General features: G+C 41.4%; 1 pseudogene; it reads right to left on the bottom strand.

Annotated features, from left to right (window-relative positions):
- Positions 1 to 6,160: 6,160 nt before the first annotated feature.
- Positions 6,161 to 7,254, bottom strand: LOC122743577 (annotated as a pseudogene).
- Between the last annotated feature and the right edge of the window lie 8,771 nt (positions 7,255 to 16,025).

The following is a 16,025-nucleotide window of genomic DNA, read 5'->3' as shown; positions in this document are numbered from 1 at the left end:
GTTGCCCATTGGTTCCTGCGTCTCATTCATTTTTCTTCCTCCAGAGCTTGGAGGCCCATCTCAGCTGCGCGCAAGATGTTCCTGAGTACTGAACTCCATCGGGCATGGTCCTTGGCCATCTCCTCCCAGCTGTCGACGTCTATTCCCAGAGCCCTCAAGTCTCGCTTGCATACATCTTTGTAGCGAAGCTGGGGGCATCCAGCAGGTCTTTGGCCTGAGACTAACTTGCCAGAGAGTAGGTCTTTAGGAATGTGCCCGTCTTGCATGCGGTGCACATGACCGAGCCAGCACAGCCGTCTTTGTTTAAGTAGATTTTGTTATTACTGCAGTAGATGGGGATACACAATGCAGTACTGTAGGTTTATGCAAAAGGAACTTAATCAAAAGTTATAGACCCTCTTGGAGAGGTGCAGAGGGCCAGAATCAAAACACTTATAGATCCTCTCAGAGAGGTACAGAGGATTGATGGTGCAGGGGATGGGAAAGGATGGTGGAATCTGATGATTTTGCCTTTCCAGACCCTGAGATCTTTAGCCCTTTGGTGCCAGTGCATTCACCTCCCCAGAATAATGAACCCCATGTAACCCTTAGGGTTGGGGACACTTACTGTGATTGTTTATCAAGATCAGTCCTAGTGAGCAAACCTGACCCTGAATATACATCTATTGGGTCCCTAAATGTAGTTGGAGTCTCAGGGAAAACTCAAACAGTTGCAAAATTAACACCTCACATGGTATCTATGAGTCCGTTAACAGTAGAAAATTCATTTCTCCTTATGCTCAACTCTCCTGCAAATCTATTAGGTCATGACCTCCTTTGTAAACTTAGAGTAACCACATCTTGTTCTCCAGATAGTGGCATCTCCCTGGAAGTGCCAGAGGATACTGTCCACTTACTGCCAATTTTGATCTCAGACACTCAGGAAATCTTGGGGGATACACGTGAAATCCCTTCTGATATTCCTGAGTCCCTGTGGGCTTCCTCCTCTACTGATGTAGTTCTCCTTAAATCTGCTGTGCCTGTTACCATTAAGACCAAAGGTGGCTCACCACCATCCATTCCACACTATCCCTTATCTAGGGAAGCCATTGAAGGAATGACTCTTATAATTGAGGCTTTCACAAACCAAGGCATATTTGTCCTATGCCATTATTCCCTGTGTAATACTCCCACTTTGCCAGTTAAGAAGCCCCAGCCTGGGCCAGATGCAAGCCTGTGTACCATTTTGTACAAGATCTGTGAGCAATTAACTCTTACGTTATACCTAGATATCCAATAATGCCCAACCCTGCTAGTATCATTTCATCAATCCTGTGTGAGGCAGCATGCTTCACCATGGTAGATATCTGTTTTGCTTTCTTTTTTTTTTTTTTTTAGTGAGGCAATTGAGGTTAAGTGACTTGCCCAGGGTCACACAGCTAGTAAGTGTTAAGTGTCTGAGGCCGGATTTGAACTCAGGTACTCCTGACTCCAGGGCCAGTGCTCTATCCACTTTGCCATCTAGCTGCCCCCTTGCTTTCTTTTTAATACCAGTACATCAAGATTCCCAATATTTGTTTGCCTTCATATGGAAAAATACACAGTGAACTTGTACTAGACTCCCACAGGGTTTTGTTGACAGTCCCACAATATTCTCTGAAATTTTGCAACAGGATTTACCCTCCATTACCTTTAAAGATTCCACCTTAGTTCAATATGTAGATGAATTACTCCTGGCTGCTGCTGCACCTCATGCTGAGATTTGCTAGGAAGACAGCTGCCATTTGTTACTGCAGCTGCATCAGAGGCCACAAAGTCTCTAACTTAAAGGTACAATGGTGTCTACCTCAGGTGGAATATTTGGGTTTTGTTTTGGCTGCTGGCACAAGATCCATCTCCCCTAAGTGTGTCCAGACTACTTAACAACTTTGTGCTCCTTACTAAGACGCAGCTAAGGGCTATTCGGGGAGCAGCTGGGTATTGCACATAATGGATACCCTTTTTTGGTGAAAGTACTAAGTCATAAACCTGACCAAAGCATTTGATATGGTTAGCAGAGAAGGTCTTTTTGAAATTCTCTTGAGAATTGGTTGCCCTCCTAAACTCCATAGCCTCATTCGCTCCTTTCATTGCAACATGCAGGGTGTTGTACAGTTTGAAGGCAACACCTCTGAAGCATTCAGTATAAACAGTGGAGTCAAGCAAGGATGTGTGCTTGCTCCCATGCTGTTTGGAATTTTCTTCTCCATGCTGTTGCATCATGCTTTTGATTCATCAACTGATGGCATCTATCTGCATTCATGATTGGATGGAGGCCTGTTCAACATTTCACATTTGAGATCCAAAACCAGTGTGAGAGGTAGCACCCTTAGAGACCTGCTTTTCGCTGATGATGCCATACTTGCCTGCCACTCAGAGGGTGAATTGCAGATCTTGATGGATTGCTTCTCCCAAGCTTGCACAGACTTTGGCCTAATCATAAATCTTTTTTTTTTTTTTTGTGAGGCAATTGGGGTTAAGTGACTTGCCCAGGGTCACACAGCTAGTAAGTGTTAAGTGTCTGAGGCCGGATTCGAACTTAGGTACTTAGGTACTCCTGAATCCAGGGCCGGTGCTCTATCCACTGCGCCATCTAGCTGCCCCCGATCATAAATCTTAAAAAGACAAAAGTCATATGTCAGAGTGCTATGCTGCCTCCATTGATACACATCGGTAGCTACCAGTTGGATGTCGTAAACCAATTCTCGTATCTTGGCTCTATTGTCAGTGACAATTTGTCACTTGATTCTGAGATCAATCAGAGGATTGGGAAAGCTACTTCAACCATGGCTAAGCTTGCCAAGCATGTCTGGGCAAACAGTAAACTGACAAGACCAACCAAATTTGTTGTCTATAGAGCATGCGTCCTGAGTACCTTACTGTATGGCAGTGAAACATGGACTACGTGTACTAGACAAGAGAAGAAGTTTAACAGCTTCCACATGCGCTGCCTTCGGCACATCCTTGGCATATCTTGGTCAGATAGGATCACCAACACAGAAGTGCTCCAACGTGTGCAACTTCCAAGCATCTACACACTACTGAAACAAAGATGGCTCCCCTGGCTCGGTCATGTGCACCACATGCAAGACAGGCGCATTCCTAAAGACCTACTCTGTGGCAAGTTAGCCTCAGGCCAAAGACCTGCTGGACACCCCCAGCTTTGCTACAGAGACTTGAGGGCTCTGGGAATACACATCAGCAGCTGGGAGGAGATGGCCAAGGACCGTGCCCGATGGAGTTCAGTACTCAGGAGCATCTTGCGCGCAGCTGAGATGGGCCTTTAAGCTCGGGAGGAAGAAAAACGAATGAGACACAAGAACCGGTGGGCAACAGAGAGAGCAGTTTTCCGATGTCCTCGTTGTGGCAGGAGCTTCAGCTCCTGTATCGGACTGCGCAGCCACACTGTGGCCTGTGGCTCTTCAGGGCGCTGATCCATGGTCATCTGTGACTGGTGGAAGCCTATTACTACTACTACTACTACTACTACTACTACTACTACTACTACTACTACTACTACTGCTACTGCTACTAAGCCTCTTATATCTCTAACCAAAAATTCTATCCCAGAATTTTTACAGCTGGATTCCCAGCATCTTTCAGCTATATCAGAATTCAAATGGGTCTTATTATCAGCACCTGCCCTAGTACTCCCAGACTACAGTAAGTCTTTTACTCTTTTTGTATATGAACAGAGAGGAGTGATTTCTGGGGTCTTGACTCAAAAATTAGGACCTGCCCAGGGCCCAATAGGCTATTATTCTGCCCAACTTGACTGTATGTGCTGGAGCACCACCCTGACTTCAAGCTGTGGCTGCCACTGCTCTCCTGGTAGAAAAAATACCTCGGATCTGTTCTTAGGTGACCCTCTAATTTTACAGTGCCCTCATGAAATTGAGGCTCTCTTACTGCGTCATAGGACACAGGCTTTTTAAGATTAAAGGCTCACTAGGTATGAAATAACCTTGCTAGCAAATGAGAGAATCACTTTAAAGCATTGTACAGTCCTTAACCCAGCAACACTGCTCCCTGACTTGCCATTCTCAGGAGAACCTTTGCATGACTGCACCTCCCTAGTTAACATAGCTGAGAAACCTCATGATGATCTTGTTGACACACCCTTAGAGAACCCTGATTTTATTTTCTATACTGATGGATCCTCTTCTATACATGAGGGAATCCTCTATACAGCTGCTACTGGAGTTTATGATTATGATCTTAGTGCACTGGCTGCTGAACTTGTGGCTCTCACACAATCTTGTTCTCTAGCCAGAGAAAACAGTGCTACTCTTTATATTTATTCCAGATACACATTTAGTATCTGCAATGCTATAGGAATGTTTTGGCTACAGAGAGGATTTTTAGCCTCTGCTGGCAAAGTCATTGCTAATGGAGAATTTATTAAGGATCTTCTATCTGCCTTGAAAATTCCTTCTGCTCTAGGTATTGTTCATTCTTCTGCTCACACAGAAAAAAGTGACCCTGTCTCAAAAGAGAATGCATAAGCTGATGCTGCTAATAAGCTTGCTTCTTTGGAAGCCCCTGAACACATATTTAACCTCATCTTCTGATATTTACATTTCTCTTATGATAAGTGTGAAGTAGAGAAGTGGAAAAAAGAAATTCAAGGCCAAAGAGGTCAATGGGGTCTGGGTGACCTTGGAGGGAAAGCTGCTTCTCCTGCAGAGTTTCTACCCCCAGGTATGCCTATCTATCCACAGAAAAGGCCATTTTGGCACACAAGGAATTGTGGATTCAGTTAAAAGACCATGGATTGCTCCTGGAGTTACTAATATGGCCTCTAGGTTTTGTGCCTGTCAGTCTTATAATCAACATGCTATCCAGGCTAAAGCTTACGGAGGGTGTCCTTTAGCATATACACCCTTTGAGCACCTGCAAATTGACTATATCACAATGCCATAGGCAGGACATTATAACTTTTGCCTTGTTATAGTTGATCAACTCACTTGGTGGATGGAGGCATTTCCCAGCCCCTGAGCCACAGCTGCTTTTGTTGCCAAGACTCCTTAAAAAGATAGTTCCTCGGGGGCAGCTAGATGGCGCAGTGGTTAAAGCACCGGCCCTGGATTCAGGAGTACCTGAGTTCAAATCCGGCCTCAGACACTTGACACTTACTAGCTGTGTGACCCTGGGCAAGTCACTTAACCCCAATTGCCTCACTAAAAAAAAAAAAAAAAAAAAAAAAAAAAAGATAGTTCCTTGCTTTGGCCCACAACCCTGCATTAATCCTGACAAAGGCACACATTTTACTGATTCTGTTTCATCCCAAATCTTGGGAATAACTCCAAAATTCCATATACCATACCACCCACAAAGTTCAGGACAAGTTGAATGCATGAATAAAGAGCTTAAAAGTATGATTGGCAAATTATGTACTGAAACCTATTTGAAATGGCCTGATGTTCTACCATTGTCATTATTCTATCTATGCTGTAGTCCAAGAGGAGAACTTCATATATCTCCTTATGAGATGTTTTTGGTCACCCTCCTATCCAAGCTAAAACATTTTCCCCAGTTTATACATCACTGGTCGGAGGTGATACTTCTGTTGCCCCCTATATACAGTAGTTACAAACTAGGCTATGTGAACTCCATGAGGCAGGCTGTACAAGCTGGTCCTTCAGATTTTTTCCTGCATGATTTAAGTCCTGGAGACAATGTATATATTAAGAATTTTAAGTGATCCACTACACAAACAAATCTGCCTTGAGATACTCAATAACAAGCAGTGGTTGAAATGAGTGTAAACAATCCCAAATTGCATACTGGGAACAAACTAGAAAATGTTCCACTCAACCACAAAAGTTACTGCCCTCAGAATTCCTTTAAATCTTTGAGATGCCTCAACTACTCTACACGTGTTCCTGCACATGTTCTAATTCCAAATAATAATCATAGGTAGGTAGACTCCTATTTCCTATTAAGGTGATATAACACAATTCATAGGTGACCAATGTAGGTTCTATGGATCAAATTCAGCCACTAATTTAACTATTGCTTAATTCCAATAAATTCAGATCAAAACAGTAAGATCTTTCTCACAGTTTAGTGCAGTAATTTAGATGCTCTAGCATTATTTTTGTTGTTGTTGTCAATCAACATTCAGTGTATTTCCTTTTTCTTAAACTACATTAACCATAGTCTTTCCTCATGCATGTCCACCTTCTGTCTTCAGGAAGGCTTTGGGAACTTGAGAAAAAGGGAAGGTTTGTTCAACAACTGGTTGGACCTTTCCTGCTTCTACTAGTTCTGTAATATCATCCAAGTATACACCACTGGCCATGAAAAAGGCCCATTGATAATGGGACTCCTTGACAAAAGTGCTTTAGTGCCTTAGTGCCCATGGTAAATCCCGTTTGTACCATGACATCTGCTATTCCAAGCTGGTCTATATTTAGCAGGAAAGGAGTGACCAGGGTCACATATGTGGTACCTGACCGTTTCTTGAGATATTTTGAGCCCAATCTTCAGTGCCTCCACCAACATTATCTAAGACAAAGTCAAACAGTTCCAAGCATTTCAACTGTTCTTCCACATTTCCATATTTGTAATCAATTACATTGTCTGTTCCAAGCTTTTTTACAAGGTCTGCGGCATCTCCAGAACAAACTGCTGTCACATGGGTAACCCCCCCCCCGCCCCCCGCTTTCAATACCTGTGTAGCAAAGGTACCAATTCCACCTGAAGCTCCCAAAATTAAAACACATTTTCCACTACAGTTCTTGTCATTCAGCCCACTAACCTTGTTCAGAGCAGACCAGGCTGTGAGAGCAATATAGGCCAAGGAGGCAGCTTCAGTGTGAGTGAGAGACTTGGGCTTATGAGATACCTCATTGGCACTGGCTATGATAAACTCTGATAGAGTGCCCTGTTTCCATGGAGGAACTGCTGCCCACACCTGATCTCCAGGTTTGAAATAGGTGATGGAAAGCCCACATTCCATCACTACACCAGAGACATTCCAGCCCAGGGTCAAAGGAAATTCTTGCCCAAGTCTCTCAAGATCAGTGAATCATGCTTCATATTTAAAGCTCTTGCTCCATACCCACTTCCATGTTAACATCTATAGGGTTTATCCTGGCAGCATAGACCTTAATAATGACTTCATTTGGATAGTATATTACAGGAAACATTCTTTGTGAATCGGAGCACTTCATTTGCCCCATATTTATCAATCACCCAGGCTGGCATAACAGTGCTCCTGGAAGCTGTGGTGCTGATGCTTCTACCCCATGAAGCTCTTGCCAGTGCCCTGCATCTCCCCAGGCACTGACTGCTAAGGTGGCTCCTGAACCAGCCTCACCTGAGCCTAAAAGAGCCCTGAGCCCCAGTCCTTCCCTGCCTCTCTCTCTCTCTCTCTCTCTATATATATATATATATAGAGAGAGAGAGAGAGAGAGAGTAATGATTGGAATAACGCCACCTGCTGGATACTTACTGTAGAAGAGTTCTGCCCATGAAGCGAAGGTCTTTGAGGGCAAGACCAGGAGTCAGGAAGTGACGCAGGCTAGTGGGAGGAGGAAGGAAGAGACTGGCGCTCAGTCTCGCTCGTTTTTCCTCTGGACTCTGGCGGAGAAGGGAGCTAGAAATGTGCTCTCCCTTTAATAGATAGGAATCTAGGCCTTTTTCTCTCTCTTTACCAAATTCTTATTCTCCTTAATAAATGCTTAAAAGTCTAACTCTTGCTAAAGCTTGTAATTGATTGGCGACCACTCATTAGATATTTTAGACAGATTAGCTAGAATTTTAGCCCTTAACAGATGACTGACCACGAAGAGGAAAGCTAACCCTCAGTCTTCTTCTGATCTTCTGGTTGGGTAAGAAATTTCCCCTCCCTCTCCCTTTAACTGCTAAGTACTGGCGTACTGGCTGTGTTTTCCTTTAAATTTTTTCGAATGGACCTTTTAAACTCCCTAATTACCCTATTTTTTATTTTAGTCTGTTTAACCAGACAAATGGGAGATAAGATCATGTTAATGCTTTGTTTTTGTGGATTTTCTATTTTTCTTTTTATTTTTGTTAAAAGAGCCAGCAACTTACTCACACAAGGAAATATCTCTCCCTCTCCCAACCATGCTTTTTCAGAGAAACCTGAAGAGATTCCCGCAGCTTTTCCCAGTTCTAACACTAATTGTTGCTCTAATTTTGCATGCCTGGAGGCAATGACCCACCCTCTAGAATCTTTTAATCCCCTAGCACCTGGAGGCAAAGTGGGGGAAGAGGAATCCAGGCCTGAGTTCAAAATCAAGTCTGATTCAAATTGCTCTGATCCCTCCCCTCCTCTCCAGACCCCACCCCCTACTCCTCCCATGGCCAAGCCCATTGCTTCCCCGGTCTGGGAAGTCCAGAGATCTAATGCTCATGCGCAACTTTCTCTAACTACATTTGCAGCTTCAGGCTCAGCCCTTCCCCAGCCTGGCTGTGCTTCTGAGACAACCTTAGAAAACCCTTTAAATTCCAGATATGCTCGATTTGTTCATAATTTTGCTAACCTGCTTTTGTCTTTAATTAGTAATCTTATAAAGCATTTGTATGGTGAAAAGACTGACAGACAATATAGAAGGGTTAAAGAAGAAAAACTTAAGCTGAATAAGAATGACAATCATCACCATAGTTCAAGACTCCGCTTCTTTTGCCATGGAAGGGTATATATTTTACAGAAATGTAGAAGTAAGCAGCAAGGTATTGATATGAGTATTGGGGATTTTAGATATCGGAATCAAAAGTGTTCTAACTTCACTCAGATTATTAATGTCAGTTCAGAGGTTACATAGATTTCTATGCTATTACATATACATTTTGAAATTAATGGTATGGGTTTATTTTCATAGAGATTTTCATGCTTTTGAGATTGTATTTTATACTTAGTTTTTAAAACAAGGAGAATATTTGTAAAAGCTTTTTATAGTCATGTGATCAAGTTTATATTTTATAATACTCTTATTAATATTAAGTTCATATTCATTTAGATTTCCCTAGTTTGAATTTCATTGTCTTTTATTGTTCCGTGTGTATTTTTTTCTATTTATTCATCTCTCTAATTTTGAAACATTGCAAGATGGTTTTGATTTCATAATACAATGTTAATTCTAGGAGTATTGTGCTCCCATATTCTGAGTTGTTTGTTTTTGTTATTTTTTCTCAACTGATTATTTGATCAAACTCTTTGAAGCATTTCCCTGGCAAATTGGTTGCCGTGGCAAGTGTAAAGAAGTATTATTTTTGATAAGCATATTCCAAAAAAAAAAAAAGAGGGGAACATTTGTAAAAGTTTTCTTTTTAAAAAAAAAAGTTTTCTTTGAGATTGTGTTGTGCTTTAACTTGTATTTAAATGTTTCGATTTTTCATAAAAGTAATTGTATGCTAAGTAAAAAAAAAAGATATTATTTGAAATTGTTGCATAATTATATATTGTGTTCTGAGTCAAGATGTATTCACATTTTTTGCAATCATTTATTATCCTCAATTTTTAAATCCATATGAGACTTGGATTATGGGAACTTATCATTTAAAGACATTAATTGCCTTTATTCTGAGTTATCAGATGCCAGTTGGCCAAGATGCCATCCAATCACAAGAGGAATACATGCAAGAGCATGTCACATGAGGGGAGACATGCACGAAGTCAAGGTATGGCCGAGGGAACGGCTTTTGACAAATGTTGAGGTTGGATTCTCTTGGTTTAATATTTTATTCTATTTTCCCCACAATATTGTACAGATGGCTGGAAGTATTGATCCCACCCATCTCATTTCTACACCTGGCTTCTATGCCCCCTCCTATATGCCTGATGCCATGGATATCTGAATCCCATGCATCTGATTAAGTCTGACTCAGTTTTCTCCAATATATTCGGTGGCATGGACATATATTCAATCCACCTATTTTAAGCCTGGCATACTGCATGGGCAGTACATATTGCTCAAGTGTGGGAATGCTCATATCCCATCATTTCTCTGTTCTTTTATGGTAACCCCCATAATTATCTCAGATGTCATGATAAATAACAGTGTTGAATTTGGCCTTGACATCTGTTACCAATTATATTATATTTAAAAATTTCTCATAATGGCATGAGGATAATTAGGCAGATGATGCAAAAAGTGATGAAACAAAGAATTAATATCACAGCAATTGTCTCTTCAATTACCCTCCATAAGGGGGGGGGACTATATTAATATTAATTTTAAAGAATGTTTCAATTTTTGTTTTATTATATGTTTCATGTGTAACAACTAAGATTCTGAATTCCCTTAGACATGTTTTTGAGAACTTTCATTGTTTGATTTGATTATTGACAAAGCTATTTTAAAGTTGTGTTAAGCTCAATTTTGTAGGAAATTTTCCTGGCTGATTTACCAGCATCCACACATCAACCCCTGAAAAGACTTCCATTCCACGACTACACCTAGAGGACATCTGAGAAAAGACTTTCAGAGACTTTAAATGAACAGTTTTGTTTTGTTTTTTTTCTCTTTTCTTTTTCGGTTATAATATACACCATCTGTAATATGTACTCTCTGCAGAGGCCCTCCCTTTGCAAGACCAATGTCAAAGCGTCGGTTCATGAGGACAAAAAATCGCCCCTCTGGACAAAACTTTCCTCTCTTCCTTTTCTATATTGTTGTTCACATATTATTAGTTAGCAATAGTTATTATATTCTTTTTACTGTTCCGTCAAGGAAACATTTTGTTTCTTGAGGAACAACAGGGGGGACTGTAATGATTGGAATAACGCCACCTGCTGGATACTTACTGTAGAAGAGTTCTGCCCATGAAGCGAAGGTCTTTGAGGGCAAGATCAGGAGTCAGGAAGTGACGCAGGCTAGTGGGAGGAGGAAGGAAGAGACTGGCGCTCAGTCTCGCTCGTTTTTCCTCTGGACTCTGGCGGAGAAGGGAGCTAGAAATGTGCTCTCCCTTTAATAGATAGGAATCTAGGCCTTTCTCTCTCTCTTTACCAAATTCTTATTCTCCTTAATAAATGCTTAAAAGTCTAACTCTTGCTAAAGCTTGTAATTGATTGGCGACCACTCATTATATATTTTAGACAGATTAGCTAGAATTTTAGCCCTTAACAATATATATATATATTTATATTTGGTGAGGCAATTGGGGTTAAGTGACTTGCCCAGGGTCACACAGCTAATAAGTGTTAAGTGTCTGAGGTCAGATTTGAACTCAGGTCCTCCTGACTCCAGGGCTGGTGCTCTATCCACTGCACCACCTACCTGCACCCTGGAATATTAGGTGCATACACACACATACACACACACACACACACACACACACACACACACACACAAAATTAATTAGGTATTGCCAGTCACCAACTCTGTTTTAACTCTTGCTCATGTCAAGGGTCAAAATCCAACTTTGTAATGAATGGGCTTTACACATTCTTCTAATTTATCTCCCCCTCTAAAAATAACAATAATAGTAACTCTTCCTGACCAACCCCAACCCCAGCAATGCAATATCTCCATACCCCCAGCCCCACAAAAGCTCCTCTGCAGACCCAGTCCACTATAAATCTCATAGTCTAGTGTTTCTGCTCAGTCCCATTTGCTCCCAAGGGGTCCCCGCAGGCTACCTACGAGGTGCCCTAACTCATCCCTAGTCCAGGCCCCGGGGTCTGAGCTAGAGGTCGTGAAGCCCCGGGAGAATTTGATGTTTCCCAGTTTCCACAAGTGTCCCCTCACTCCCCGATATCTCTAGTATTAATTTAATAACCAGTTGATTCAATATTGCAATAACAAACTTCCACTTTGTCTACCCTAATAGAAATTGCCTTTTCACCATATCTTAAACAATTGTTTACCAAATTATACATTATAAGAAAATCTATAAACATCATATCTTAAAAGGATTAAGAATTTTTAAAACTTGAAACAAAATCCATCAATTACCAATCAAGTCTTCTCAATGCAGTTGCATGTGGGGTTTTTTTTGTTTGTTTTGTTTTGTTTTTTATGGGCCTAGCTCACCCCAGAAGTTCCCAAGGGCAAATCAAAAGAAGCCTCTCTTTGAGAAACCAAAGCAAAGGACAGACACACCCAAAGAGACAAGCAGCATTGTATCTGGATTGAGTTAACTCCAGGACCACCATCCTTCACTCCTGCCACCCGCACTCCTTGGGGAGACAAGAACAGCTGTGGCTGCCTCCCCTGTGGTGTGGGGGAGAGAGAATTGGCTTGAGAAATCCAGAGCCATCCCTCACCCAACCTCCCCCAGCTACCACCAGTGGGGGATGATCTTCCTCCAACAAGGGAACCTTTCACAATCAGATGATGACCCGACCAGACCTCCAACATCTATCCTTCACAAAAGTATCTGCCTGTCTCCTGATCAGGGAGAAAGAGTATCCCAGTGAGACAAGCCTCTGTGCCATGCCCGCCCCACATGAGAAGTCCAAGGACCTCTCTCCTGGCTTCCCTTCCCCAGCCCCCAAATAAACCATTATTTCACTCCAATTGGATTTGCGTGCAAGAGGGTACAATTCTTCAAGAGGAATTCCTAAGAACCCCTATACCACACCCCCACCATACCATTTTCCCCATACCATTTTTGCTCTATGCTTTACACAGAAAAACATTTCAATAATACTTGCCCTATGCTAAGCATTTTACAATCAGGTGATCTTCACAACCCTGGGAGGTAAGCTCTATTACAGAAAAGTAAACCGAGAGAGATAGAACTTTTCTTTGGGTCACAGGGCTAGTAAGTTTTATAACACCAGATCATTTTACTGTTAAGTCCTAATTTGCCATAATAATCCTTATAGAGGAGTACACATTCAGACCATGTTATTTCTTTTAGGGCAGATTTTGTTTAAATCAAATTAACTGTGGATTTATAACTTATAAATTCATATAATACCATTGTGAAAGATATGTAGTGGCAATTGATTCCCCTGCTATGTTTAAAAAAAAAATTGTTCCACCACTTTTCTGTACATTTTTTTTTGGCGGGGCAATGAGGGTTAAGTGACTTGCCCAGGGTCACACAGCTAGTAAGTGTTAAGTGTCTGAGGCCGTATTTGAACTTAGGTCCTCCTGAAACCACGGCCAGAACTTTATCCATTGTGCCACCTAACTTCCCCCTCTCCCATTTTTTCTAAGGAGCTAAGACCTCTGCCCCATACATTTGAAAATTATCAGGTATCAAGTTAAGGAATGGGGCTGAATGCTGAGAGGGTATGGCTCAATTTCAATTTGGCTATGTAATGATTGGAATGATGCCACCTGCTGGAGATTTACTGTAGGAAAGCTCTGCCATGAGGCTTTTCTTTGGAGTCAGGAAGTGACATTTGCTTGTGGGAGGAAGAGGGGGTGAGGCTGGCTCTCTCACGCTCATTCATGGGGACTCTGGTGGAGAGTAGAGCTAAAAATGTGCTCTTCCTTTGATAAATAAATGAATCTAGGCCTTTCTTCACCAAATTCTTATTCTCTTTAATAAATGCTTAAGTCTAAACTCTTGGGGCAGCTAGGTAACACAGTGGATAGAGCACTGGCCGTGGAGTCAGGAGGACCTGAGTTCAAATCCAACCTCAGACACTTGACACTTAGTAACTGTGTGACCCTGGGCAAGTCACTTTACCCCAATTGCCTTGCCAAAAAAAAAAAAGTCTAAACTCTTGCTAAAGCTTATAATTTATTGGCGACCACTCAGATATTTTAGACAGTATAGTTAGGATTTTAGCCCCTTATAGATGACAGACCATGAAGAGAAAAGCTGAACCTCCATCTTCTGATCTTCTGGATAAGTAAGAAATTTCCTGGGCAGCTAGGTGATACAGTGGATAGAGCATCGGCCCTGGAGTCAAGAGTACCTGAGTTCAAATCCAGCCTCAGACGCTTAACACTTACTAGCTTTGTGACCCTGGGCAGGTCACTTAACCCCACTTGCCTCACTAAAAAAAAAAAAAAGAAAGAAAGAAAGAAAAGAAAAGAAAAAAAAAGAAATTCCCCCTACCCTGTCCCTTTAAACTCTAAAGTACCAGATGTTTTCCCTTTAAATTTTCAAATGGACTTTTTCAACTCCCTAAGTACCCTATTTCATATTTTAGTCTGTTTAACCAGACAAATAAGGGATAAGATTGATAGAGATTCTCAAGTGCCTGACCTTGCTGCTTCCTGGTTTCCTGTAATGGAGCTAAAATGCTCCATCTTTCCCTTTCTTCCCTCTCCTTTCCTTCATCAATATATGTTGCTATTTCTTTAACTCTTTCTGTACTCAGGACATTCCAACCTGGACACTGCCTTTCAAGATATTTCCATATTTCTGGCAAGGATTTCTGAACAATGTGATTAGAAATGAAATGCACATCTCTAGAATCTAATGGGTCTGATCTAGCATATTGTTTGGCACTCTTAAAGAAGCTAGCATAGAATCTATAAAGTCTTTCATTAGGCTCCTGAACTGTATCTACAATTTTTTGCCAGAAATCAGTCTTGCTAGCACAGGATTTCATTGCCTTCAATGTTTCCCTTGCTTCCTGCAACTTATCAAACTGCTCAGGGATATTGGGGTCCCAGTTAGGGTCTTCTAAAGGACATCCAATAGCAGCATTTCCTGATGTTTCTAAGGAGTTCACTGCAGCTATTATATCAGCTCTTTCCCCTGGGGATAATATCATTTCCATGAGACCAGTAACATCACCCCAAGTGGGCTGATATCCTCTAAAAATTGCCCTAAACTGGCTGATAACTCTTGTGTGATCCTCATCAAATTTAGGAATATGTCACTTCCATGAACTCAGATCTTTGGGCCCAAAGGGTGTGTATTGTCTGAGCCTCACTACAGCACCCTTTCAATGATGTGTGAGGATCTCTTGGAGGGGAAGAATTTGGGGCTTTTCTGTCTCCTCTAAAAGTGAATTTTCTTCTGCAGTTGGAATAGAGGAAATAGAGGGAGAGGGGATAAAAGCTGGTGAATCCCTTTGTGTGAGCTCCTGACTCAACCTACTCCAGAGTTCCCAATAAGGTAAATATTTGGGGGTCATGTGGCACAGGATTGTTTGCAAATTCCTCAATGTTTGGGGATCAAATGACCCATATTGTGGCCACTGTTCCTCTAATAAGCTATGCCACATACAGCACAGTCCTATAAGCTTTCCCTCAGTCATGTCTGATTTCACTGTAAATTGTCCCTCTTCCCAATCCATGAGTACTTTCCTAATGGAGAGTACTGGGGAATATTTGGGGGTATGCTATTTCTAATGCCCTTCATATAATTCAAAATTTTCCCTACAATAATGCAAAGAAAAGTAAAAATAAAAATAGGAATAGAAAATTCACAAAAGCAAAGTGTTAACATGATCTTATGAAATTACATCCTATAATTGTCTCAAAAATTAAAAAAAAGAACAACAAACTTTTGCTCTTATTCCCCCTTTGTCTGATTAACCAGCCCAAAGTTAGAGAAAAGCAGGTACTTAGGAAGTACTTACATACTTAGCATGTACTTAGGTATTTAGAAGGTATTAGAAACCCATTTGAAAATTTAAAGGGACAGGCACATAAAATCATTGAAAATAGCAGAAATGAACAAACATAAAATTTCTTATCCAACTTATTTTGCAGAGAAGATCAGAAGACTGAGGGATTTAGCACCCCCTTTTGTGATCACCAAAATGGTGGCTAGTAAAACTATATGTGTGGTCACCTAAATTTTGTCCCAAATTTGGGGAACATTAGCTGGGGTTACTAATATATTTGTTACTTATAAATTAAAAGCTTTAGCACCAGTTTGGGGCATTAAGGATTTATTAAAGTATATTAAATATTGGTAAAGATAGCATACATATCTCTGAGAGTTAAGAAAAGGCCTATCTAGGCTAGAGGTGAGAATAGAGCTCAGCCTGGCCTTCTAGCCTAGAGGAGAGAATGGAGATCAGCCTTGGCTGCTTCTTCCTCCAAGTCTTCTGCCACCAAGAGTGCCTCCAGGAGAGTCTAACTGAGAGTAACTGCTTGTGAAAGCTGATTGGT

The sequence above is a fragment of the Dromiciops gliroides genome, chromosome 2, assembly GCF_019393635.1.
Source record: "Dromiciops gliroides isolate mDroGli1 chromosome 2, mDroGli1.pri, whole genome shotgun sequence".
NCBI lineage: Eukaryota > Metazoa > Chordata > Mammalia > Microbiotheria > Microbiotheriidae > Dromiciops > Dromiciops gliroides.
The sequence above is the reverse complement of the archived record's forward strand: the minus strand, read 5'-3'. Positions and strand labels throughout refer to the sequence as shown.